This window comes from Chinchilla lanigera, unplaced genomic scaffold (assembly GCF_000276665.1).
Source record: "Chinchilla lanigera isolate Chin_1 unplaced genomic scaffold, ChiLan1.0 scaffold00095, whole genome shotgun sequence".
Lineage (NCBI taxonomy): Eukaryota > Metazoa > Chordata > Mammalia > Rodentia > Chinchillidae > Chinchilla > Chinchilla lanigera.
In genome coordinates this window covers 2,580,226-2,604,820 of record NW_004955496.1, presented here as the reverse complement: position 1 = coordinate 2,604,820, position 24,595 = coordinate 2,580,226, and the positions used below count along the sequence as shown (strand labels likewise).

General features: G+C 42.2%; 1 pseudogene; it reads right to left on the bottom strand.

Annotated features, from left to right (window-relative positions):
• Positions 1-14,191: 14,191 nt before the first annotated feature.
• LOC106146811 lies at positions 14,192-23,393 on the bottom strand (annotated as a pseudogene).
• Positions 23,394-24,595: the final 1,202 nt, after the last annotated feature.

The following is a 24,595-nucleotide window of genomic DNA, read 5'->3' as shown; positions in this document are numbered from 1 at the left end:
AATTTAGAGACTTATTGAAATATTAAAGATAAAAAGGGCTGAGGATAGAGCTCAGTGTGAAGATTCTGGATTGAATTCTCAGTACCACTTAAATAAATTAATTCAAAAGTGAATACTAAAATATGAATATGAATTAATGAGAATATGAATTAGTGGATATGACTTAGTGAGAATAAGAGTTGGTGAACATGAATTATGCACACTGAAAATCTAAGATACAAATCGGTGAGACAGTGAGAAGCCAAGATATCTCTGTAATCTGGGAAACAAGGTGGGAGTTCTAATGCTGTTAAATATGGGTAGACCTTTAGACCAAATGACCACATAGGAGAATATGCACAGCATAGTTCTGGACAGGAAGGAGGTGCGAGTGAGGTCCTCGGAGCCAGGCTGGCATGGTGGGGAGTTGGAGGAACTCCTCACCTGTGCCCCATAATAATATGTAGGATGAGTGGGGGCCAGACGCTGGAATGCAGCGGACCAGCAGGAACAAGAAGCTAGATGCACAAGTTCCCTAACTTCAGTTTCTTCACCTGCAAAAAGGAAACAGAAGTCATGGCCCACTGGGTACAATGAGTGGAGGCACTTGAGAAGCTGACAACACTATAGTCAAAACACAAAAGCAGTACTTTTGTTGTTGTTGCATACAATAGCAGCATGATCTGAACAGTGTCAAGGGAAAAGTTGGAAACAAGGTGAAAAGGTTAAAAGAGAAGCCAGGAGACCTGTCATATGGGGAACCAGCTGGTCCTGTCCTCTGAGCCAAGTTTCGCAGGTCCAGTGTCTCCTCCCTTTGGAGGTGGTAGAAGGCTACCACCCTCTCAAAAAGCCTTGGCGGTGTGAAATCCTGCTCGCGCATTCCTTACCCCCTTAGAGATGTTTACACCAGGTTCTGGCTGCACATTTCCTGCCCAAGCTCTCCTCAGTCTTCTGCCTTCCGGAGACAGCCGTAGCGCGCACTCACGCCCTCTGCTGGCCCAGCGTGTAGCGTCCTCTGGCGGGGAGGGCTTCGTTTCCCTGAGCCCTGAAGTTGAACTTGTACCACGGTTAGCACAGAAAATAATATCAACCGTACTTAATCTAGCCTCGTAAATAGAATTTAGCTGCAAGGTTGTAACTGGATTGGTAATGTATTTTAAAACAGAAAATGTTAATGATGTTTGTGCTGTTAAACCTAATTTCTGTTTCAGATGCTTATGTGAGATTTATTTTGTTTTGTGACTACTTGGGATGTTGATGCTTTTTTCTGTGTATATAAAGGCTTGCAGTTTCTCCTTTCAATAATAAGAATATAATAACGTCTACATCCATCCCAGCTTTTAAAATCTGAACTTATGGTTCTCATCTCATATGCATTAATATGCTTAAAGTATTATGATCTTTATCTTTCCACCTCTTAAATCAGTTTCTGGCATTGAGCTTTGTCTCAAGGTAGCATTTGAGTTTCTGGGAAAAGGTAATTTCAGGAATGATGATCTTCATCACTCTTTTCAGACACTTCATTCTTAAATTTCCTTTTGATTGGTGTCAGCTGCTTGCTTAACACAGACAAATCCTTCCGATCACATTCAGCATCAAGTACAAGTTAATAAACAATATGAAAGATAAGGAATTATGACTTTTTAAAGGATATATTGTCGGGCATGATGGCACAAAGCTGTAATCCCAGCGCTCGAGAGGCTGAGGCGGGAGGATCACCACAAGTTCCAGGCCAGCCTGAGTTACATAGTGAGTTTAAGGCCAGCTTGAACTATGCAAGGAGACCCTGTCTCAAAACAACAACAGCAACAGCAGCAATAATAATAATAATAATAAAAGATACAAACTTTAAAAAGTTTAGAGTATTTAGACCATGAATATTTAATTTTTTTTCCTTCATTCAAGGAAATTGAGAGCCTAAAAAATAGCTGTCAGGATCTACCTTCCTGCAGTGGGCAAGCTTGAGTTGGGATTCGTTTTCCACAGACATCACATGCCAGCTTGTTTTTGTACCTTTGCTGGGACTTAGGAGCTGCGTGTGGGGAGCTTCTCTGGTGTCTGCTTTGTAATAAAGGCGAGCACGCCCCCACCACATCCAGACTTCAGGGTCCCTGTAGTGACATTTCTCAACACAATTGTTTTAGTTCTATTAATAATTTATTATAAAGAAACAATTCTAAGCCACAAGCCCGGCTGATGAGTCGGGAGATGATTAATGGTGTGTCCTAGACAAAAGCCATCCTGGGCAGTCTTCTCCCAGACTTCCCATACTGTGACGGCCCAGAAACAAAGCTTCAGGACAAGAAGGAACAGGAAGAAATAGCAAGGAGGGGATGAGAGTCAGTTCACTGGAGAAGATACAGCATTGGCAGAAGACAAGCCCCTGCTAGGGTGAGATGCCTGTTGGGAAGTGGGTGTGGAAAGAGCTGGATGAAGCAATCAGCTTCCCAAACCTCCTTTGGAACTACTGACAAAGTTGGACTTTAAATCTGGGTGACCCATATCTTCCTAGATTGATTTATTATAAGGAGTGATGATTTTAGAAAAATCTATATTTCACTTAGCATTTACCTGTTACAGATTTCTAAGACTGAATCTCAATGTATCCAAAGTTTCGCTTGTTAACTTCCAGGATGAAAACGACTATTTTAAAACTTCCAGAGATTGGCTTTGTATAACTTTAAATAGGGAATGGTGCAAATTATGTTGACATAATACTTTTGCCCTTGTTTTGCTCAGCCCCTTTGGCCATCTTGCTAGATTTCCTTGTATTTTGGAAGCTGGGTGTGGTTGGAGACAGCTTGCAAATGAGGTCTTCTACTTTCTAATTTAAAAGATTTTATCACTAAAGAAGGTATCATGTTTGCAGAGAGAGTTGTGAGAACATCAAAGATTTCCCCAGTGATCTATAACAAGAGGCTAAGGGAAAGGTTTGAGGGGGGAATGAACAGTGGGATTATTAGAAGTTGGATAGGTCTGGGGATATAGCTCAGTGGCACAGTGCCTATCTGGCAAGGTGAGGTCCAGAGTTTGATTCCTGGAACAAAAAAAAGTTGGTTAATGGGCTCAAAGAGGAACGTGGTCATGTAAGGTTCAATGCTCCTGTGTTTCCTCATCTTTAACAACACATATACCTGGTTTAGAGTTTACTGAATCTTATGATACCTTCCACTAGGCAGTTAACTTGGATAAAACTCTACAAGGTAACACAAAACTCCTAACTTACTCCATTTACATTTTCTAACCATATTTGAAATCAAGTCTAAACATTTTTTACTTTATTTCTTAGCAGCAAGCTATTTCTGCAAGCTATTATAATGAGGACTATATGACATTCTTCCTCACTGTGCCATGAGCTTATTTGATCTTCCATTTACACTTAGGCTTCTTGACATTTCCACCCACTCTTTCAGGGTGAAAAGTAGCATGCTGGGATCACCAATTGCTACAGGACAAGTGAGTGTCAAAACATTTTACAATTTTCCAGATTCACAGGGACAAATTAGGCTACACGAATGTGTAGTATCTAAAGAAAGCCTTCAGTGTTCAGTGGCTGATGCAGGTTAAATTTGTTAAGCTGGAAATATGTTTGCCAGACTCTCTTTCCCTGTAGCATCCAGATTAGAATTGCCTGAAAGAGAAAGGTAAGTTCTAGAAAGCAGAAATAAAGATCTCTTTGTATTCGGGTGTAGTCAAGGTCAGTTGCAAAGATGCACTTTGGGTTCACTTTATCTTCATAGTCCTCTGCCTGTGTTCAGGTTGTCCTCACGGGATCTTGCTGACCAACAGTGGTTTGCGGTAACAATCTGGTGCACACAGCACACAAAGTGAGATCCTAATATGGATAGGCAGACTTTCGGGTTGCAATAAATGCATATTATTTTGGCCCTCCTACCACTCATTTTCCAGCTTCTACTAATGCAACGTATGTGTATTTCTCTTTGAGAAACCACTCCTACCCTTCTTTCTGTCTATGTTATTTAGATTTATGGTCTAATTCACAGATTCTAAAGGTGAGCAAGTGGCCTACATGTGGCTAAGCAGGGCCATAATAACTGGTTCTGGAATAGGCATAAGACTCGAATGACCCAATGAGAGTCACCCCAAAATTTGGAGGAGGAGGAGAGAACTTTCCATTTTCTACTGAGCTGCTAATGCAGGGGTATCCCTGTACCTGAAGCTACAGGCAACCATGCTTGCCAGATATGCAGGAAGGCTACCTGCAGAGGAAGGGAGAGGTTGGCGATAGAATTCCCAGAGAAGATAAGTAACTTCTTCCCCTTCCAGGTTAATAACCACTTGTTCCTTCCCATTGCTGGAGGCAGAATCTTTCTTGCCAATTTCAGCTCACTCCCTCGCATGCTCCCTCTGATACTTCCATAAATTCTCTAGGCTCACATCTTCAAAATATAGCAATTTAATGACGCAAAGAAAATAGTCTCTAAATCCTGGGCATCCCTGCATACCTTTGCAAGTGCATCTGCTGTTTTTTCCCATAAATTAACAGAATTACACCCTACTCTTTCATGACTGACTCGCTTTGTGACTTACTTTGGCCACTAAAGTTTGGCAGTGGTGACTTCAAAGTGTGTATTTGCCTATTGTAAACTACATAGTACAAGAGATTGTTGACTAATTAGTTCACTTTTGTATCTGCAGTCTTTGGTTCTTGTCTCATAGTTAAGTCCTCAATTAAAATATCATTGAATGAATGAATACACTGAGCTCCTTCCCATACTTATGCCTAGGTTATGCAGTTGTGTGAGCTAGGAAACACACTTAAAAATCGCTTGTTTGAATTTAAATTTCTGCTACTACCCTCTAACAGATTCTTGACCATGTGAAAACTTATCATCAAGTGGATGGAATCTAAAGCTGAAAAATAGGCTGTGATATCTCCAGGAAAGTCTGTAGAATGGAAAGAGAGGAGGATGCAGGTCTTTGAAACACATCTGCTTCCCAGGCAGAAAGGTTTCATAGTAAGAGTCTGGGTAGGAGACAGGTATTATGGAAGTCATAGAGAAAAGATATTCCAAGGCAGAGGACCTGTAAAACAATGTCAGATATTTTTTCCAAGAGGTCAAATAAGATACACATTTCAGGGACTGATCAAATTTCCATCATGTATCTGCTTTTTCAACCTGTGATGTTTTCTTCTGTGGAAATTAGCTAGGGGCTGTTTCTCTTCCTTATATGCTAGAATTAATTTTGTGATTTATTTTCTAATTGCCTTTCTTTATGTGAATTGAACCCCTCTAATGAATCTTTGTGCTTTCTGCCAGTCTATTTTAAATAATTCTATTTGGATTGGAACACCAGTGAAATTATACAATTACAGAGATTAGATCCCTTCACCATAACCCAGCTTGTAGTTGTTTTCAAATATCTTCATAGTTTACTCCATGAATAAGAATCATTCACCCTAGCCACTTATAATGACTTTAGGGAAGAATTTCTTCCTTCAGTAATTTTAGAAACCATAGGGACCACATAAGGGCTCTATAGATGAATAGCATGAATTAAAAGAAAGAGGAAAACCAGTGGGAGGAAATCACTTTATAATGGAAAGTGTTAGCTTTTTAAAGATGAGCAGCTGGGATTTCCATATCAGGCAATCAGAGCTAAACCCCTGTGTATTAGTGTACTAATGCATTCTAAAGATTTTTGAAAGATGTTTTAGTGTGAGGTTGTACATTCTCTCTCTCTCTCTGTCTCTGTTTCTGTCTCTCTTTCTGTCTGTCTCTCTCTCTCTCTGGGAGCCTTCAGGTGCATAATTTCTAATAAAGATGACCGAGACTCACTCTTCCCCATACTCAGGGGAGGAATTCTGAAGAATAAAATTTCTCAGCTTATTCATCACATCTCCTGGAGGACTGTGATATGAAGGCTGCACATGAAATCATTTTATCTTTCCAAGAGATAAATCTTACATTACTTTATAAGCCACCATGTTAGTGTTACGCCTCCAGAAGGAGTCCTTTAAAGCCTGCATCCACCACAGCTCAAGGTCAGAGTGAGAATGGGTCCTGGACACCACTTCTGCAGAGGTGACCAGCGGAGTCCCTTCCACTCATTCAGAGATGAAGCCTGTCAGTAGGAAGGAAAAACTGTGTCCCCATGGCCCATTTCCACGCTCAGTCTTTCTTGACAGAACAAAGACTGCCGTTTGGGCCAAAGTACAGGTTCTTTAGTTATGTGCTGGGAATGTGAGTTCTCTGGGAATCGTGCCAAGACCACCAGACACATTGAACTCACAACTTTTTACCATCACATCATCAGAATGAGTTCCAGTCCCTATGGTCACCACTGGACTCTGACCAATGTGAGTCAGGTGAAAGGTTACTCACTAAAAATCACTGATTTGCTCCTTTTTCCTTCAACCCTTCTCATTGTCTTAGTAATTAAATTGTGTTTATCACTCTTTAATACAAGTGTATATGTCATAGTATACTGGATTCTAAGCTACCGACAAGCATCTGCTTATCTCTATACGGCTACAATACTTGACTCCAAGTTCTCAAAACCTTCCTTAAAATGGTTTGGTTTGTATGAAACTTTGAAAATAAGAATTAAAAAGTAACTTTAAAGTTTGATTCTTGTGTTGCATATATATAAGGAAAGATCTCTGACTCTTTGAGTTTTGCCTTTCTAAAAAATAAAAATTCAGTGGCAATGGTGGCTTCACTGATTTGGTTAATTAGAGTGATGCCAAAAGGGAATAATTATGCAGGATGAGAAGTAGAATCAAGTTCAATGACACATTAAGTTCAGTAGTCACCCCCCCCTTGTCTAGATGAGTAATGAGATATCTCAAAATATTTTTGCAGCAGATGTTATCAAATCATTCTTTAGTATCCCATGAACTACTCCCCTTCATTGTAATAGTATGATCTTTCCCACAAAATAAGCATGGGAAATGGTCATCTTTCATAGGCACGGGTTTTGACAGCAATCTTTATTAGTATAGTCAGCAAACATTTATTGAGAGTCTGTTTTAAGCTGCAAATACATATGGGAAACAAATTATGTTTTTCTCTGTTAACTGAGTGTTTTTCCCCATAGTGTTACTGAGCTCCACCCTGCTGGTGAAAGACTGAAGGGCAGAGTGGGGGATGTCGTAAGGCTTTCAGATTCCCTGGGATGAAAAAGTTCAGTACTCAAGTGTTAACAGTTCCAACTGTAGCAGTTGCCCAAAATACTTAATCCAAGGCAAAGCAACAAAAATTGATTAAGATTTCAAAATAAGACATGCATACATGATTTTTCCTGGTGTACATCATTTGTTTTTGTTGGTTTGTTAACTTGTTCTTATTTTTTAATAGGTCAGGGAGGAGTATGTTTGCAGTTTTGAGAACAGTCCTTCTCCTCAAGTCTTTGATATTTTTTTTTGAAGTACAAATATTGTCTCCATATTATCATTAAATGCAGAGGGAATTGTCTTTGCCCTGGTAGAAATAGTTATTCCACAGAGGCCACTCCTGCCTGAGAACCACTGTGAAGACCTGTGGAAGGGTGTTTACTCAGAGCTGCAGAAGTGTGGCCAGGCTCCCCTGACCAAATCCCATTCTCCTAGAGACTGCCTCCTTCCCCTAAGACACAGTCCTGATGTTTCTATCTGGGGTGCTTTACAAAGGGCTCGGGCACTTTACAAAGGGCTGGGGCATCTGCTTCTGCTCCTATATGTACTATCTATTCTCAGAGTGGTCTTCCATAAGGCAGCTTCTCCATGGTGTTGTGGACCTGTTTAGCCATGTTCAGGGAAGAAATTAGCTGCATGTTTAAAGTTTCCTCCAAGTTCTCACCTGGAAGGTGTGGTATGTTCTTGGACAGAAGAAAGTTCCCACATGATGTCCTTACCTCCACCATATGCTCAAATGTCAAAAAACAGGGAGGATGATTCAAGCAATACTACTTTCTTGGAGGGTGTTGCTGGGGCTTGAAGAAGCGGTACATGGATAAGTAGGTGGCAGGGTGTTTTCCTACTATAAACCACAGCGTTTGTATCATGTCATTCTGACAAGTGCAATTTGAAGACTATTTCCAGCAAGGTGTGATGTACACTGGAACTGTTTGATGCGAGAATGAGGGGAAGGGACTAGGGACCTGGAAATATGGACTTGATTTGAACCCTTGGATGAAATCCTCTTTCCTGGGTTGTGTCCATGACTTGTAATATTACAGTGATGACATTTGCATTCTCCAGCCCAGGATTAGCTGGAGGGGAAGGAAGGGCTCAGTTCAGTTGCTTAAGTGAACACATAAACCATGACATCTCCTGAACGATAACTCTAATTAAAGGCTAGCCAGCCCTAGGTCCATTTGCCTCGCAGCAAGGGTAACAGAATTATACACCACTGTGACACTTGCCTGCATGTGAGGAGGACATTTGTCTTCATCTTCATCTGCACCCTGATTTGAGGCTGAAAGAAGTCATAATTTTCAGAGGATGATGTCATTTCCATTCCCACAACAGAGATTAGACAATACCACAAACACAGATTTATGGCTTCACGGGAGAAATCTCCTGTTTTCAAACATTTATCTTTAACAATGGGCTACTGGAGGGGAGAGGAAACTACCAGTTGCACAAGAAAGGTAAAATATTTTGTTGGTGATAGTGAGCAGTACACAAACACAGAAACTGGTTATTTCTTTTGAAATTATTTTCATGCAATACCTCTAGCCCTCCAATTTATACAGTACTGGTCATTGTATACTGAAATCACATAAACTAAGTAACACCCTGGCTCAGGGTGTTACTTAGCCTTTTTAAATCCATATTTAATAGCTGCAAAAATGGAAGCAAAAGCATTGTTACTTTTCCTTCTTTCTCTGTTTAAAATAATAATAATTTTAAAACCGCTTTTAACTAAAATGCCACACTGCTACATTTAGAATTATTGCGTTACAGCACAAGTTTTCAGCTTGGTAAAAGTTACAGATTTTCTGATGGCATCATGACACTATACTTAGCAGTTTCAGACTAAATTATTTTAAGACATCATTGTCTCCATTTTGGCATTTATGGTACCATAACGCATTACTGTTCTTGTTTAAGACTTAAATTCCATCTTTCTCCAAAATGGGATTTAAGGGATTTATAAGTATGCACACAATGCAGTAAGAGGAAGCAAACATATAATAAAGCAAGGAGGAAGTAAAGAATAGGATTTGCACTGGGGTACAGTGGTTGCTGGCTGCCACTCTTGTAAAGTTGACTCCCTTTTTCAGAGATGAAGCTTACATTTGGATCCTATCTCTCCAAATCCAAAACAAAGGGGAAAATATCACCAATTACAAAATTGGAGTTTCCCTACAGCATTGGATTTCAAAATGTGACATGAGAATTCATGACGGCCCCATAGGTCCTTCAGAGGGCAGTAAATTGGACATCATTTCCAAATTAAAGGAAACTGTTCTTCCCCTTTTACCCTCAGTCCCTACTGAGGGCATGGTGTCCCTTCCCAAAGGAGACACAGTGTGGCAATACCATCATGTCTTCTGCTTCAGCCCCTAGGATGGTTGGTAGCGATGGGTAAGGTGCACACACTAAGGGTCACTGACCATTTTTGAGAATGTGCAGGATCCTGAGTATGGCTTCTCAAAAGTATGAACAACTTTGTTTTTCACTTTCCCAAAATTAAAACCTGAAGTGTTTCTTTCATATACATTTAATTTCTGTCATTCTTTTTGATCATGGACAAAATGAATGATTCCAAGGATATTTATGATGAAATATAATCATTTGGAGAAAAGTAGTTCTTACTGGTCTCTAATTTTGAGGTTGTTTGTCAAAGCCCCTTTGGGGGACTAATGAAAACTATGGAGCCTTGCATCAACATGATGAACACACAAAATCTTGCAGAGAATTTCATAAAGTTTTTTGAACAGTATGGAGTCTGTTTGTTGACACCATAGAGTTCTGGGAATTCCTGCATCAGCATAAAAAAAGTAACAAAGGTAGCCTTGTGATTGACTTGTTCAAAATGCTTTATAACAGCACTGAAAGTTTAATTTCTTTTTTTTTTTTTTTTTGGTTTTTCTCCGGTACCAGGAACTGAACTCACGACCTTGCGCTTGCCAGGCAGGCGCTTTTGCCGCTGAGCTAAATCCCCAGCTCCAGCAGCACTGAAAGTTTAAAGCACCAGGTGAAGTCAGACAATAAGACAGTGAGAGTCAGTAGTGGTTCCTTCTCTTCTCTCTCTCCTGGCATCCCAATTTCCCTCCACCACAGCATTAATTGAAGCAAAGGGTTTCTCACTTCACAGTGATTCATTTAATAGCCGAAAGAAGTGAGTATTTCTGGTAAGGCTGGTGTGTGGGAGGTTTTTTAGGTTTCATTTTCTTTACCGGATCCTGAAAATAATAATCTCAATCCCATACTATAAATTGATCTCCTTGGAATATTCAAATGATCTCAAAACGGAAATGCAAAAGTTCCATAGATTTTAAAAGTCAGCTCCACTCAGCTAGATGAGCTCATGTAGGACAGCAGAGACTCTCATGAGGACTTTAAAGTTCCAGCTACAGCTTCTGAATTCATAAGATTCATTTACTGACTCTCTGCTCAAATATAGACTTGGGTGCTGTAGGTGCTAACTTAGTGTGGCATTGGACTGAGACCCAATTAATTTAAGAAATATAATTAATAAGTGAAAATAGGCATTCCATATACAGATGCTCCTTGACTTACAATGGTATTATGTACAGATAAACCCATCATAAATTGAAATTATACAGTCAAAAACTATTTAATACACTTAACCTACTGACTACGTTATCTCAGCAGCATGCAGTTGACTGGAAACTCTGGGTGTCTGACACTCCTCAGCATAAAGAGAGTGTCATACAAAGAACACTAGCTTGAGAAAAGTTTAATATTCAAAGTATGATTTCTGATGACTGCGTGTTGCCCTCTTACCTTGTAAAGCACAAATACCTTAAATTGAACCATGGTTAAAAGGAGGACCATGTGCATATGGGAGTGAGAGTAATGTGGTCGAGCAAAATGATTAAGATAAAGGTCTACAAACTCAGAAACTTGGATGGGCACAAGCATTTACTTGCTGTGTAATTCTAGTGAGTTTTAAAATCTAGTTTATTAAATTAGCATAAAGGCAGTACCCAATGCATAGAATCATGAGAATTAAACTGAGTAGTGTATAGAGTGTGGAGAGGAAAAGTGTGTCCTAGAACAAGTGTTCAGTAAGTGTTATTCCAGCAAAGGGCTGTGGAATTTGATGCAGTGAAAAATGCAATATGAATTTGGAGAAGGCCAGGCTAGGGATCAGGAAGGTCTGAGGGAGAGTTTGTGGGGGGGGACAGTCTTCCGTTGTGGAGCTCCTAAGTAGAGTGGGGAGTTATAAAGTTCTTGGTGCACCGTAAATTTAAAATCTTAGGGAAGAGAGAGGATCAGCCACAATGCATATAAGCACAAGTGTCAGAAACATGGAAAGAATACTCAGGTCTCCAGAGATCCACAGAGAAGTGCTAAAACACAGGCAAGTGAAAAGGATAAAGAGTGGGTGTGAGTTATTAAAATGATTGGAGTGGGGCTAAGTATATTGCACTACTTATGGGACCAGACTGTTCCATTCATCCTTCCCAAATTAAATTTCACTTTTCTCATAGGAATCTTTTGAGGATAATGGTTCCTAAGGGAGAATTTGTCATTTTTCTCCTGAAGAAAACACACCTTATGCACGTAGAAAATACACATACCAAAAACAAAGTAGCAAAACTCTATGTTTTTGTGCTTTTAAAAACATTTTCTCTCTTTGTTTCCTCACAAAATGAACTAAAAAATATAAGATTATGAAAGGAATGTAGGAAAAGACTTACAAAGTATACATTAATGGAAACATATTTCTACGGAAATGTTCAAGGATACTCTAATGGCTTTGCAATTTTTTGCTGACTTTTTTAATGGTCAGAATGACATATCCTGGCTTTGTTAGTGCACTTTTCCTGATTAAGAACCCCCATTACTCTAATTAAAATAACACCATCTGGTTTTCATACTGCACAATAACTCTTATACCCCTTAATTCTGAGGCTGAAGCAACATTCACAATGTGGATCATACCAAGGTCATGTGGTGTTACTTCACTTGCTGCTGCAATTTATGGATTCACTGGTAGATAAGGCTTGGAAGTACTAGTTCTGGGGGGGAAATGTGGATAATCCAGCAAAAAGAAACACTCTGCAAAAAGATTCTCCTCTCAAAATGGGGATGCATCCAGGTTACAGGAGGATCCTTTGAAAAACTAGGACTGGATGGTCTACTATGAAGGGAACAGGACGAAAACTTCAGAAAGGAAACTGTATGTGGAAATTATATCAAGGGATGTGTCACACCTAAAGACTGAAGAAGGGATGTGTCTGATGAACTTGATGAGTTCAAGGAACAGAAAAGAAGGTTGGCTGGCCAGTGTGGAGCAAGAGAAAGCAAAAGAAATACAAAAGTAAGTCAAGATGATGGATCAGCTCATGCAGGACTTAGAGGCTATCCCAGGGAACTGGAGTGTTTACATTCCAAGGAGTGGTGTGACTTTTTAGTGCTCAAAAACAAAAAAGCTCACAATCAATTGTTTAAAAGAAGGCAATGGATACTCAGAAACAGCACAAATTCAGGTCCAGCATTTTCATACATTTCAGAGAATTTTGTTTTGTACTGTTCTGTTTTGGTTTACTTTTATGTGATAAACATTCAGTTTTCTAAATGTTGGCAAACAATTCACATTTTCCTGAAATTCGTATGCAAGGTTGCACTCTGTAGACAAAACCAAACATGTTTGGAAGGCAGAGCCTTGGTTTTGGTAATTTCACATCCTTAGGATATTACATCTTTCCTTCCATAGACTACAAAGAGCAGTGAGAAAGAAAAGCAGAATAACAGAGCAGGTATTGTTACTAGAAAGAAGATCTCCAGAAAGTTGTTTCCAGGTTATTGTCCCAAACAAAGAATTGAGCAGGTTACTCAGAGGGAGTCACAAGCATAAGGTTTATTAAATCTAAAAGTGTACTCTAGCTGGGGATATAGCTCAGTGGCACAAGCACTTTCCTGGCAAGCCTGAGATCATGAGTTCGATTCCCAGTATCAAAAAATAAATAAATAAATAAAAGTGTACTCTATAGGGTAGGAACAACCCAGTGAGAGGGGCTCACAGTGCTATAGAGACAACCACTGGGTTTCCTAAGGTCCTGGATTATGGGAAGATTCACAGGTGGGGACTGACATGGAGTCATAGCCCAATAGGTACCCAACTCAGCCCACTTGCCAGGAGTGTTTTTGACCAGACAAAGATTTTAGGGAAAGTATCATGGTGTCCAAAGCCCACAGTTGAAGGGAAACAAAGCCAGAATGCAAATAAGGTTGGATATAGGCCAGGGTTTTTGGAGAAGAGAATGACCTTTATCTGATGACCTGACATAGTTGTCCTTGCTCTCTTTGGCTTCTCAGGTCTTACCCAATGGCTTCCTATTGCTTACCTGTCTTTGCTGTACCTCTTACCTTAATAGCATTTGAGTTCTTGTAGGGAACAGGTGACAGACAGGGTCAGGGTGACTGAAGAGAGATTAGCCGAGGCACTCTTATGTTTATAATGATGTCAGCAAGGTTAGGAAAGGCCCCCAAGTATGTGGGATCACCTGAGGCCAGGACTGGCAGCAGTTACAGTTGCTGCATCTGACGGAACCATTACTGAAACTCAGAGGGCCATGGTGAAAGCCGTCCATCCCACTCTGCAGCCTGGAGTGGAGGACAACAACCTCTTCAAATCCAGGATCTTTAGGGAAATGACACCTGAACTGACAATCCCTCCCCTCCTCCAGAGGCCCACCTTAATGAAAGGACAGCATAAGCAGAGCTGTGTTTGTAATATCACTGCCCCCAGAAGCTGATATGCTCTCTCGAGTTCCCTAATCCTCAGGCCAAGGACTGGAACCAGTCTTGGGCCTATTAAGAACTGGGTCACACAGCAGGAGGTGAGAATATTACTTTATTAGTAATGGCAAAGTGAAGTTTGTCAGTCATCTGGGGCAAGAGGGGTGGCTCTGTGACCTCCTTGAGTGCTTTACTTTCCTCGCCCTCTCTGGTCAACTCCTCAGTGCCCCCTCTGTGCAGAGCTCCCTTGTGACTTCAGGCACAATCTCATGTTTGCTGGATGAGTCCTTGTGTAACCTCTGGGCTGTGCTTTTCTTGAGTGCGGCACTAAGGGGTCTGTTCATGCCCTAAGCCACAGTGGACACCAAAACTGACTCTCCTTTTCCTCTGAAGCTGGATGAAGCCACTTGAGGACCTCTCCTGAAGCTCTGCTGTGTGAGAACATCTCCATGCACAGAAGGTTAGAACGAGAACCATGACTACCACCATCACAGATTATTACCAGTGAGGAGTTCCTGGTATATCCGTGTCCTGGAATTTCTTCTTCTGTGAGCTCCCTTCCCTCCTCCTGCTCCTTCTGTGTTCTCGCCAATGTAGGTCTCACTTGTCCATTACTCTGTACCCCACTGGGCCTTGGACACCCTGACTTCTGCTGCTCACTGAGAAGCTCCACCAGGAGATCTGTTCTGGAGATGAGCTTGCTGCAGGTCTGTGACACATGGATCTCACAGCAGAGCATTTCCCAAGTGTGAATAACATGAAAGACGAGCCTTCTTATGAGGGGATGAGGGGCTGGAACTCTGGTTTAACTGTGTGTTAAACTGATTGCCTGGGAGCGACAGCAACAAGGAAGAGAAGTCTCTGGGGATGAGCCAGTGCTCATCCTGGGGGACCCCCACTGCATTTCACTGGTCTGGTAATCAGTTGACGTTAGGCTGATGCAGTCACAGCAGAGTGCAGCTGAAACAGGAGTGCTTGAGGCAAAAACATTTCTTTCGAAAGCATCTGATGTAGTTGGCTTTCTACAGGACTCTTTCCTGCAGACAGTTCTGAAGGAGTAGGAGATTTGGGGAAAAGGTCTCCTGAAGATGAAAAGAGCCCTGTGAAGGGGACCTGGTAAGGCTGCTCGCTGCCAGGAGCAGAAGACTCTTTGTGAGCCTTAGTGGACTGCGTGCATTTTTCTTTGTGAGCTGCTTGCTCAGGTTCTGTGGGCTGTGAGAATGTGTGTTTTATGAAAGCAATGACTTTTTCAGGAATACAAGACAGGCTTAGCAGCTTTCATGCTTTTGCCTTCAGCATGAGCATGTTGTAGCATCCACATTCTATAGCTGAAGTCTTCTGTTCTGTTTCTAGTCCCCAGTGAGGCTCTGAGAGAGGTGTAGATGAGACAACTGCCCAGTGAAGAAACTTTCAGGGAGGAAAAGGTAGCTGGCTTCTGTCCGTGAGGACGGAAGCTCCAGCTGAGTTCCTGGGCCTCAGCACCCCTGATGCTGCCCAACTTCCCCCCTTGGATCTCCTGAGGCTTCTTTGTGAGGCAGGATTCTTCCCCAGTGGCTGACACCCTGCTTCTCTCCCTCACCTCCTGTTCCCGTGTTCCCTTGAAGAGCCTCTCAGGTGCCCTTCAGCCCCTTGAGGATCCTTTTCACTGTCCACAGCCTTTTCCTTCTACTCTGATTATCTGCCATTCTGTTTCCCATGTTCAAGCCCTTGCCAACTGTTTGGAAAGATTTGGACTTTAAATTTGGGACCTAATATATTAGACTGCATAAGCATTGGTAGTTCTCTTTTTCTTCTTAGTGTCTTTGATTTTTTCCTTAATCTCTGAATCTAACAAATTTTACAGAAAATATAGCTTTTTGCATTTATTTTAAGGTAAATTGGTGGACCTCTTGTACTATTTTCTTTTTTAATAATGAGTGAATTATCTCTGATACATTTGCAAAAATCAATTGGATGCATGGTGTCTTGGTTACTTTTCTCTCATTGCTGAGACACAATACCTGATGCTCAGAGTTAAGGAAGGAAAGGTTTCTTTAGCTCATAGTTTGTGGAGATTTCAATCCGTACTTGGCTGGCTTCAAGGCAGATTGGAACATGGCAGGGGCAACAAGTTCATGGTGGCAGAAAACAGCAAAAGCCACAAGAGCAAAAAGGAAGGAGCAACAGCTGGAAGAGCAAACCTCTTTCCCTCCCATATATTGTAAGCAAACTACCTGCCCCAGGGTGGGTGTAACTCTTATCCCCATAATCCCAACATTGGATAGTGGATCAATCATAAAATCCAGAAGCCCAACCCATGACTGCATGAGGCTTTGGGGGGACATCCAGACACAAACCATAACACATGGAGATCATGTTGATTCTACATCTCATAGATTTCCCTCTGATAAGTACAGTAGTGTGTAACTGAGTGCATTAGTCATACCACTTTCATCATTAAAATTGAGCTGCATGTTCATGAAGCCCAACCAGTTGGTGCATGTTGGGTCTGATGAAGACTTTTTTGTGCTCAGTGGCCAGTTTGGTGCTTGTGTTGTTTGAAGCATGTAACATCTTCATAACACCTTTATGAACACTCTTTCAGAGTTTCCTATGCATGGTTCTTCAAGACACTGTGTAGCACTGGGCACACATGCTCTCACATCTTGCATCTTGACTGTCTTGGGAGACAACTTCAGTATCCTCTTAAATTGGCACATAACTTGGGAAGATCAGTTCTCCAATTCAAGAGTCATTGTGAGGATGTTCTCAAGTACTGTGGATAGCACATGTGTTGTTCCTAAATGGATATTTTAATGCTGGTGTTCTTAAAAGTTATGAATCTTCAATAGACTATCTTTTTGCAGGATAAGTACTAGAGGGGTAGCAGGCCCTCAGATCAATCATAATTCAAACAGGTAATTTTCACTGCAGTTTAGTTTCTCAACCCACTGGTGTCTTGTCCAAATATTCTTATCAAGGTAAGAATTAGTGTTTTCCTTAGAAACTGAAGACAGTGGAGGTGGTCTTGTAGGTGCTGGGATGCAGTACAAGCACACTGAGGAGCTTCTTCTGCATTGGGCTGAGGCCAATACATAACAGGTACTCATCTCAGCAGGTACAGAGCTCACATGCCTGTTGTGGCATTCTGTTCTTTTACACAGTTAAAGCCTTTGATGGCTTTGCAGAATTCTTAGTTATCATAAGTTCTATGTCCAAAGATTGAGAAATAACTTCAGACGGGTTTGGATGCTGAGCCTCAGTCTGCTCTGAGTATGGCAACATCACCCTAGGATGCTTTGGAAGAGGAATTTCAGCCTTCTTTAGAGCTACAGAAAGTTCAGCCTCTGTGGTCATTAGAGTTGCGGTGAGCTGTAGACTTAAAAGTCAATTTGTGACCTTAGGCGATTTTGAATGCTGAGCAGACTTCTGACCTGGAGTTGGAATGCTCATCTCATGAGGCACTGGAGTTTGACTGACAGCCTCCTTACATAGTTGTGGAGGCTGGGATAAGGTCTCCCACGTAGTTGGAGAAGGTCTAGCTACTGCAGTAGATTGTGGAGTTTTGGTAAGCTCTGAATTCAAAGGTTGAACTGTGGAAAGTTAGGTTTGAATGCTAAGTCTGAGCCTGGTCTAGACGTGGCGGTATCCCTTCCAGGTGCTTGTTAACAGCAGCTGTAAACTCCTTCAGAGATGTAGAAAGTTCAAACTCGGTAGTACATTGTGAAGTGGTGGTGACTTCCAGGTCCAATAGATGAAACATGACGCTGGGCAACACCGACTGCTGAGCTTGGCCCTGAGCTGGTGTCATCTCATAATGGGCTGGAGGTTGGGTGACATTCTCATTGGATGGTTCATGAGGAAGCTCAGACAGGACTAGGGCCTGGGTTGGACAAAGGAGGTTTTGAAAAAGAAACTGGCTGTAGTGCTGGGGACAGTTTCCCAACCTCAGGAAGTTCTGTAGGCTAAGGCAAAGTGATCTGCTGAGCTGGAGAAGGTTCTGTATGAGCAGGTGGCTCTGAAGGTGGCATAGGCTCCTGAAAACTGAAAATTGTTCTGCATTCTCAGGTGACTCTGAAGCCAGAGCTGAAAATGTCATGCTGCCAATTTAAAACAAGCAGTAGCACCCATGGAGGACCCTGAAACCCAAGTTGAGAGCTGTTGTTGGATTGGTGAAAGTGCAACACTGGCAGGGGACACTTGGGACAGAGCTGAGCTCTCCTGCTGGTGTGGAGGACATTCCCCAAAAGCTCTGCAGGCTGACTTGGGACCATACTTTCAACTAAAGAATACTTCATCTTTACAACAGGGTTTGGTTACTGCTGGGTTGGAATTGCTTGCTTGTCCTTGAACGTTTCAAACAGCTCAGGGGACACTGAGGACTGAGCTGGGGCTTCCTGTTTCACTGAAGTTTCTATTTCAACTTTGTCAGTCACCTCTGGAGATTTAATGGTGTCACTGTCCAATCCTGGAGGCTCAACTTGATCATTGCCTAACGGAGAAACTCTTACCTCTTCATGTTCTGGATTTTGAGCTACAACTTCATTAGGGGTCTCTGGAGGCTGAGCTGTAACCTCTTGAAGGGTCAAAGATGGTTCAACCTCCTCATTGTTTTGCATAAGTTCAGCTTCAGGCTCCTGTTGGATCAAAGAAGTTCAGCCTTCTCAGGGATTTGCAGATGCTCAGCTGTGGCTTTCTGCTGGGTAAAGAGTATTTATGCTCCTCAGAAATCTGTTAATTCCCAACCATGGTGCCCTGCTGGATGGGAGAGGGTTGTTCGTCTTTAACAGATGTGGAAGATTGAACTAGAGACTGATGTTGAAATTGTAAAGGTCCAACCTCTTCAGAGAGCTTCAGAGCCATGGCTGGGACTTCTGGTTCCACATCATTCACTGGAACTGAGGCTTGAGCGGTAACCTCATGGTAAACTGCGGACAGCCTACCACTCCAGTGGATCCCAGTATTATGGTAAGCCGTAGAGGCAGAAGTTGGATGTCACACTGGCCCCCTGTGAATGCTTAGCTTGATGGTGGCCTGGAATTGAAATTTTTATTTCATGAATGTTTACTTCTGGAGACTGACCTCTAGCTAGGTTGAAGAAAGCTCTGGGGTTGAAGAAAGCTGATCTGGGACTTCTAGCCGGCTTCCAGAAGATTCATACTCCTCAGAAGTCTGAATGAGATGCTCCTGCTCACTGGGAAGAAGTTCATTCCCCACAAGAAGCACTGGAGGCTGAGATGGGGCCTCCTACTGGGTTGGAGAAGTTCCCAGATAAATAAGACGCCTGCTTCTGCTGGCTGTGAGAACCTTCAGCCTCCACAGGAGGGGCTAGAGTTTGAGTTGCAGCTTCTTGTCCAGTTGAGGAAGTATCCACCTCTTCACAGAGCTCTGGAATCTAAACTAGCACTTCTTGTTGAAGTGAAGGCTCCACTGCTCAGGACTCTCTGGGGCGTTGAGCTGGGACCTGCTTCTGGCCTGGAGTAAATTCCTCCTCCTTGCCTGCTCTGCATTTATGGTCACTTCCACATCCATAGATTTAACTGTGATACTCGGCAGTGTGAATGATGAGCTTCAGTCCTGCTTGGAGACGGAGACTTTACCTTCTGATGCACCAACAGTTGATCTACACACTCCTCAGTAGCAAGTTCGTGTTGAGCCTGGGCCTCCTGCTAGGTTAGAGAACATTCAGCTTCCTCAGGGCACTGTAAGAGGTGAACTATGGCTTCCTGCTGAGGTAGAAAAGATTGGATCTCAGGAACCTCTGGATTTTGAGTTTGGGCCTCCAGCTGGAACTGAGAAAATGATTTTTTTCAGGGGCTTCTGGAGGTAAGGCCAACACCCAGGAGGGAGCAGAAGACCCAACTCATCAAAGCCTTCTGGATGTATCAGGGGAATAATGGAGTGGGGTGATCCTGGTGGGAAATCAGGCAAAGACTAGGGTTGAGCAGGCCCCGGAGCTTGAGTAGTTAGCAGGACCTGGTCCCTGTTGCAGTCCAGAAGTGGGGTCGCCAGGACCAGTAGCCACAACTGCTGTCAGGGGAGGAGTCTGGGAGCAGAGAGGAGCAGCAGGAACATGACAGGAGGTGACTGGGACAACTTAGACGCAACCACCCAGGCCAGTGCAGTACAGGGGTGCTAGTCTATGGAGTGGAACATTTCCAGCAACTACTTGCCCAGGCACCTTCGCAACTGCACATGCTCTGCCCTGCCCTTTATTTATGACATTATGTTAAGGAAACAACGCTGGAACTGCAGAAGAGGGCAACTACCATCCTGCACCACTGCACCTGTGCCTGAGGCTCAACCAGTACGACGCTTGCACACTGCTGCTACACTGTGCCACCTCAAGTATTACGCAGCTGAGGTTCCAAGGTTAGTCATCTGTGTTCTCTGCCTGGCCAAGTTGCCTGCCTCACGGTGCAAACACCACCTTTTATGAGATCAGTGGGGTGTCGGGTTCACACAGATGTGGGAACCCTGCTTTGCAGAGTGCAGGCCAGTTATCTAGGTTACACACTCCTTATGAGACTCTAATCCCAAACCATTCTCTCTCCTCTCCTTGGAAGAATGGTCTCCCATAAAACCTGTGTCTAGTGTCAAAAAGGTTGGGGACTGCTGCTCTAGGACACCCCACACAAAGAAACCAGAAAAGCAGTGATAATTTTAAATATTACAGTACAGCATTTGGCCCACTAGGAAAGTGCCCAAGTGTGAAATCAAAGCCTATTGGTCATACTGGAAGCAAAACTGCACCTCTATTTCCTCTGGCCTCCAACCTGGTGACTTTGGCAAGGAATTCATTCAGTCTGCATTTCAGTAAGATGACGGGACATTCTGCAAATATATGCACTCAAAAAATGATGTATACGTTAGTAATTCTGTGTATTATCTAAATGAAGATGGTATGTTGATAAAGTGTATAGAACAAAGGTTTAGATTAATGAAATTGTAAAATGACCTTTTAAAAAATGATATTCTTGAAGGAGTGGTGATTCTTTTTCCTTTTTGGAACTGTGTTCTCACAGCAGCATGTGAGGTGGGACAGAATGGAGATTCAGTTGCTATTCAGTGTTTTAGTCAGATCAAGTCTAATTCCAGCCACATACTCCTCAAGTCCTGTTGAAAAAATCCCATTTCTGCTTTTCATTCATTTTGTGAAAATTTGAATTTTGAGCTACATTTCAATTGCCTACATATAAGATGATTAAACCTGTAGAAGGCCACATGCCAATATGCTGTTCTTGTTAAGATTGTCCAAAATACTGACTGATGGTTGTTGCGTTTGTCCCCTGGAAAGTAGCAAGGAGCAATATTGACTGGAAGAGAAACGAGATATGTAGCTACAGCTTCAACATGAGCTATTATGCTTTTGAAAAGGTTAGAGAGTATTTTCAAAAGTAATCAGCAAAGTTTGAAGTGAACAAAATGATTGCCAGAGATAGGCTTTAGCCACAGGTGTGAACTCCATGACAGCAGGCAAACCACAAAATACCCCAATGCATGAAGGAAGCAACCATTTTTCATGGGACCAGCATAAACTAACAGTTAAGAGTGAAAACCTTGACCCCACGAGATCAGGGTCTCATCCTGACTCCAACCCTCTTACCTATAGTGGTTGCTGTGAAGAATAAAATAAGATGTGTAGAGGTACTGCTAAGCTAGCACCTGGTCTATAGCAAACACTCCAAAGAGAGAAGAATTACAAGCTTTCTGTAAGAAATAAAGTATAGAAACACACTTGGTGGCATTTAGAGGCAGCGTAAAATATGTACAAATATAAGACTGTAACATTGTTTTTATGTCAGTAGTTTCTGGGAGAGTCCTTTAAACACGGCTTCTATCTGGTTGATGATGAGATAAGAGACTCTCAGTAAGATGACCTGCAACATCAAAGACTGCTAGACCAGCACAAGATTGTTCGGAGAGTCCTTAAGCCACCAGGTTTTCTGGGAAGCTCTATCCTAATACCAAGTCTGCATCCAACCCCTCCTTCTGAGTGGTCACTTTTACTTCAAGGCTACCAAACATGGGTTGTTTGTTTAATTCTTGTTTCTGCAGTACTGGGGACTGAACCCAGCATCTTCACACTGAGCTGCATCCATGGCCCTTTTAAAATTTTGTTTTGAGAAAGTGTCTCTATAAAATGCTAAGTTACCTGGGCTAGGCTGAAACTTGTGGTCCTCTTGCCTTAGCCTCCCAGAGTGCTTGAATAATAGTTGTGTGCCACCTAGCTCTAAAACATATTTTTCTAAGACGAAAGTCCCCATCTCTAGGGTGCTATCCATTTCAGCTCATCCTACTCCAAACACCAAGAAGATTTTTCTTAGTGTTGTCTTCCCCCTACATAACAGATATTTATTCTATTTTATAACCTTAACATTGTGAAAGATGTTTTGAGCAATGTCACATTTGTTAAAGAAATAAATCCTAACTGCTAGAAGTAATCTCGCCCCCTTTATCTTAACAAAAATTTTGTACAGCATCCTCATAGTTCTCTGCTGGTAACACTGACTTCTCCCAGTCTCAGATCCATAGTGTCCTGGGGAGCTTGCTCCCCATAGACACCTAAGTGTCCCTTGAAACATGTAAAAAGAAGTTTCTCTGTGTTTCCCTCTCAGGTGTTGTAAAAGGCAGCATCACTATATATGGCTCTTGGAAAGCTGTAAGACACAGATGTGTGTTAAACAGCTTGTGTGCACTATGAGATCCCCATTGACATTACCCTGGTCTTACTATTATCTGAATCAGCCCTAAGTGCAGCATACAACTGGGCATGAGCTCAATGACTTTTGGAACAGAGGACAAAGCACAGCTGGAGGGAATGGTAGACAGGCAGAAAAAGGAATGGAAGACAAAAATGATCTCGGTTTCAAGGTCTGTCTGAAAAGCTTAAGTAGGACTTAGAATCTCCTCCATGTGTGAGCTGATCTGATGTTCTCCATCTGTTACGAGGCCCTGGAGGCTGGCTGGCCATTAAACACAAACACGGAACGATGACTGGTGGAGCAGGTGCAGTGAAGTTGGAAGGTGTGGAGCAAATAAAATAAGCCTGTGGCATCTATGAGAAAAGTTGACCCCCAGGAAATTTTAAAAGGTTGTGCACTGCGGTATTCATGACATATGTGTGAGAGGTATGATGGCAAGTGTATTTCTCATGAAAGTACTTCAATTACTTGCATATTGTTATTCCTTTAGAATTCCCAGACCCTGCTCTGCACAGTTACTTACTACTCATAGAAAGCTATGCCTTGCTTTGACAAATTGGCCTTTAATGCAATCCATTGGCCCAAAGTCAATCGGAGTGTTGCCTGAGCTACACCCTTTGCTAAAGTAATTTTCTAAACCTACCGCTGTGAGTCAACTGTTCTCTTCCCGTAACTTTTCCTTGACACCCCCTGACATCTGTATCACATTGAAGCTTCTTATTAGCACCTTTAGGATTTCCAGCATTCTGCTTGATGAATCTCGTACTTACTCTCTTGCTTGTAACTCTGCTCAGGTTCTGTGCTGTGCTTGTTCTCTTTGCCGTACCATCCTTGCACCTCCTCATCCCTCCATTTCCCACAACCACTTCCCTTTGGGCATCCAGCACTCTTTTTGGCAATGCAATCCCTCCTTCAAAGACTGCTTTCCTGAGACTTCTAAATGGCTGGTGAGAGATTGCAAAGGGAAATGTTCTAAAGAGCTATGCATATTCTATTGAGATTAGTTCCTTCTTTATATGCTATACCATGGTACTATACAGAAGAAAGTGTTGTTTTCACTTTTCTTATCAGCAATGTATCTTCCCATATTTCTGACCGTCATGTCAGACTAGACTCCTTACTCCTTTCACAACCTTCATCCACTCCAACAGCAAATCCTATGGGTTCTTCCTGGAATGTGCTCTAAATTCAACCACTTCACATGACTTTGGCCTTCCTCCGTGATACTCACAGTTCCTGCCTGGATGCCCTACTGTCTGTGCTCTGGACAACAGCCTGGCTGATCCTTAGAAAATATGTCAGCTGTGCCACTCTGCTCAAAAGCCTCTGCCGGCTCCACATCTCTTTCCAAATAAAACTTGGGAAGGCCAATAGCACTTTGCACAGTGTGACCCACCTCTCCCCAGCCCTGTCTCCTGTCTTTCTCGCCCAGCCATCCCATCCCAGCCCTCTCCCATCTTCCAACTTCTTGCCACCATTTACCTTTGATCAAAGTATATACATAGAAACTCCCCCAAAATGTGAAACGAAGAAAGAAGGTGATGGATGTGCTCATGAAAAAGATCGAGTATGTTATATGCATGTAGGAATCTGCCAAAATGAACTCTATTAATCTATATAAATAATATGTGCTAATTTAAAAAGAAATGAAAAAAAGGAAAAGAAATGTTTTCTTCTCTTGTCTGTCACTTTGTCCAGATCTTTTCATTACAGACTTTTCAGTTCCCTCAGATTTCAGCTCAGATTTTATGCTCAGTTTTTTTACTTCTCTAAGTGACCTTCCCTGACCGGTGAATCTAAAGTGACACTGATCCTCTCCTCTGTTCCTGACCCTATCTCAATTTTCCTCACAGTTCACTCCTGTTTCCTATAGTGTTAATATATTTGCTGTTCAGGTTCCTACCACCTACCACTTGTACTAAAAATATAACTGAAATGTAAGGAGGAGAGTGTGGACTTTTTGGTTTGATTCTCTGCATCTACCTACTATGCTTACAAAGTTGCCTAGCACATAGTAGGTGTTTCATGGAATATGTTAAATAAAGGA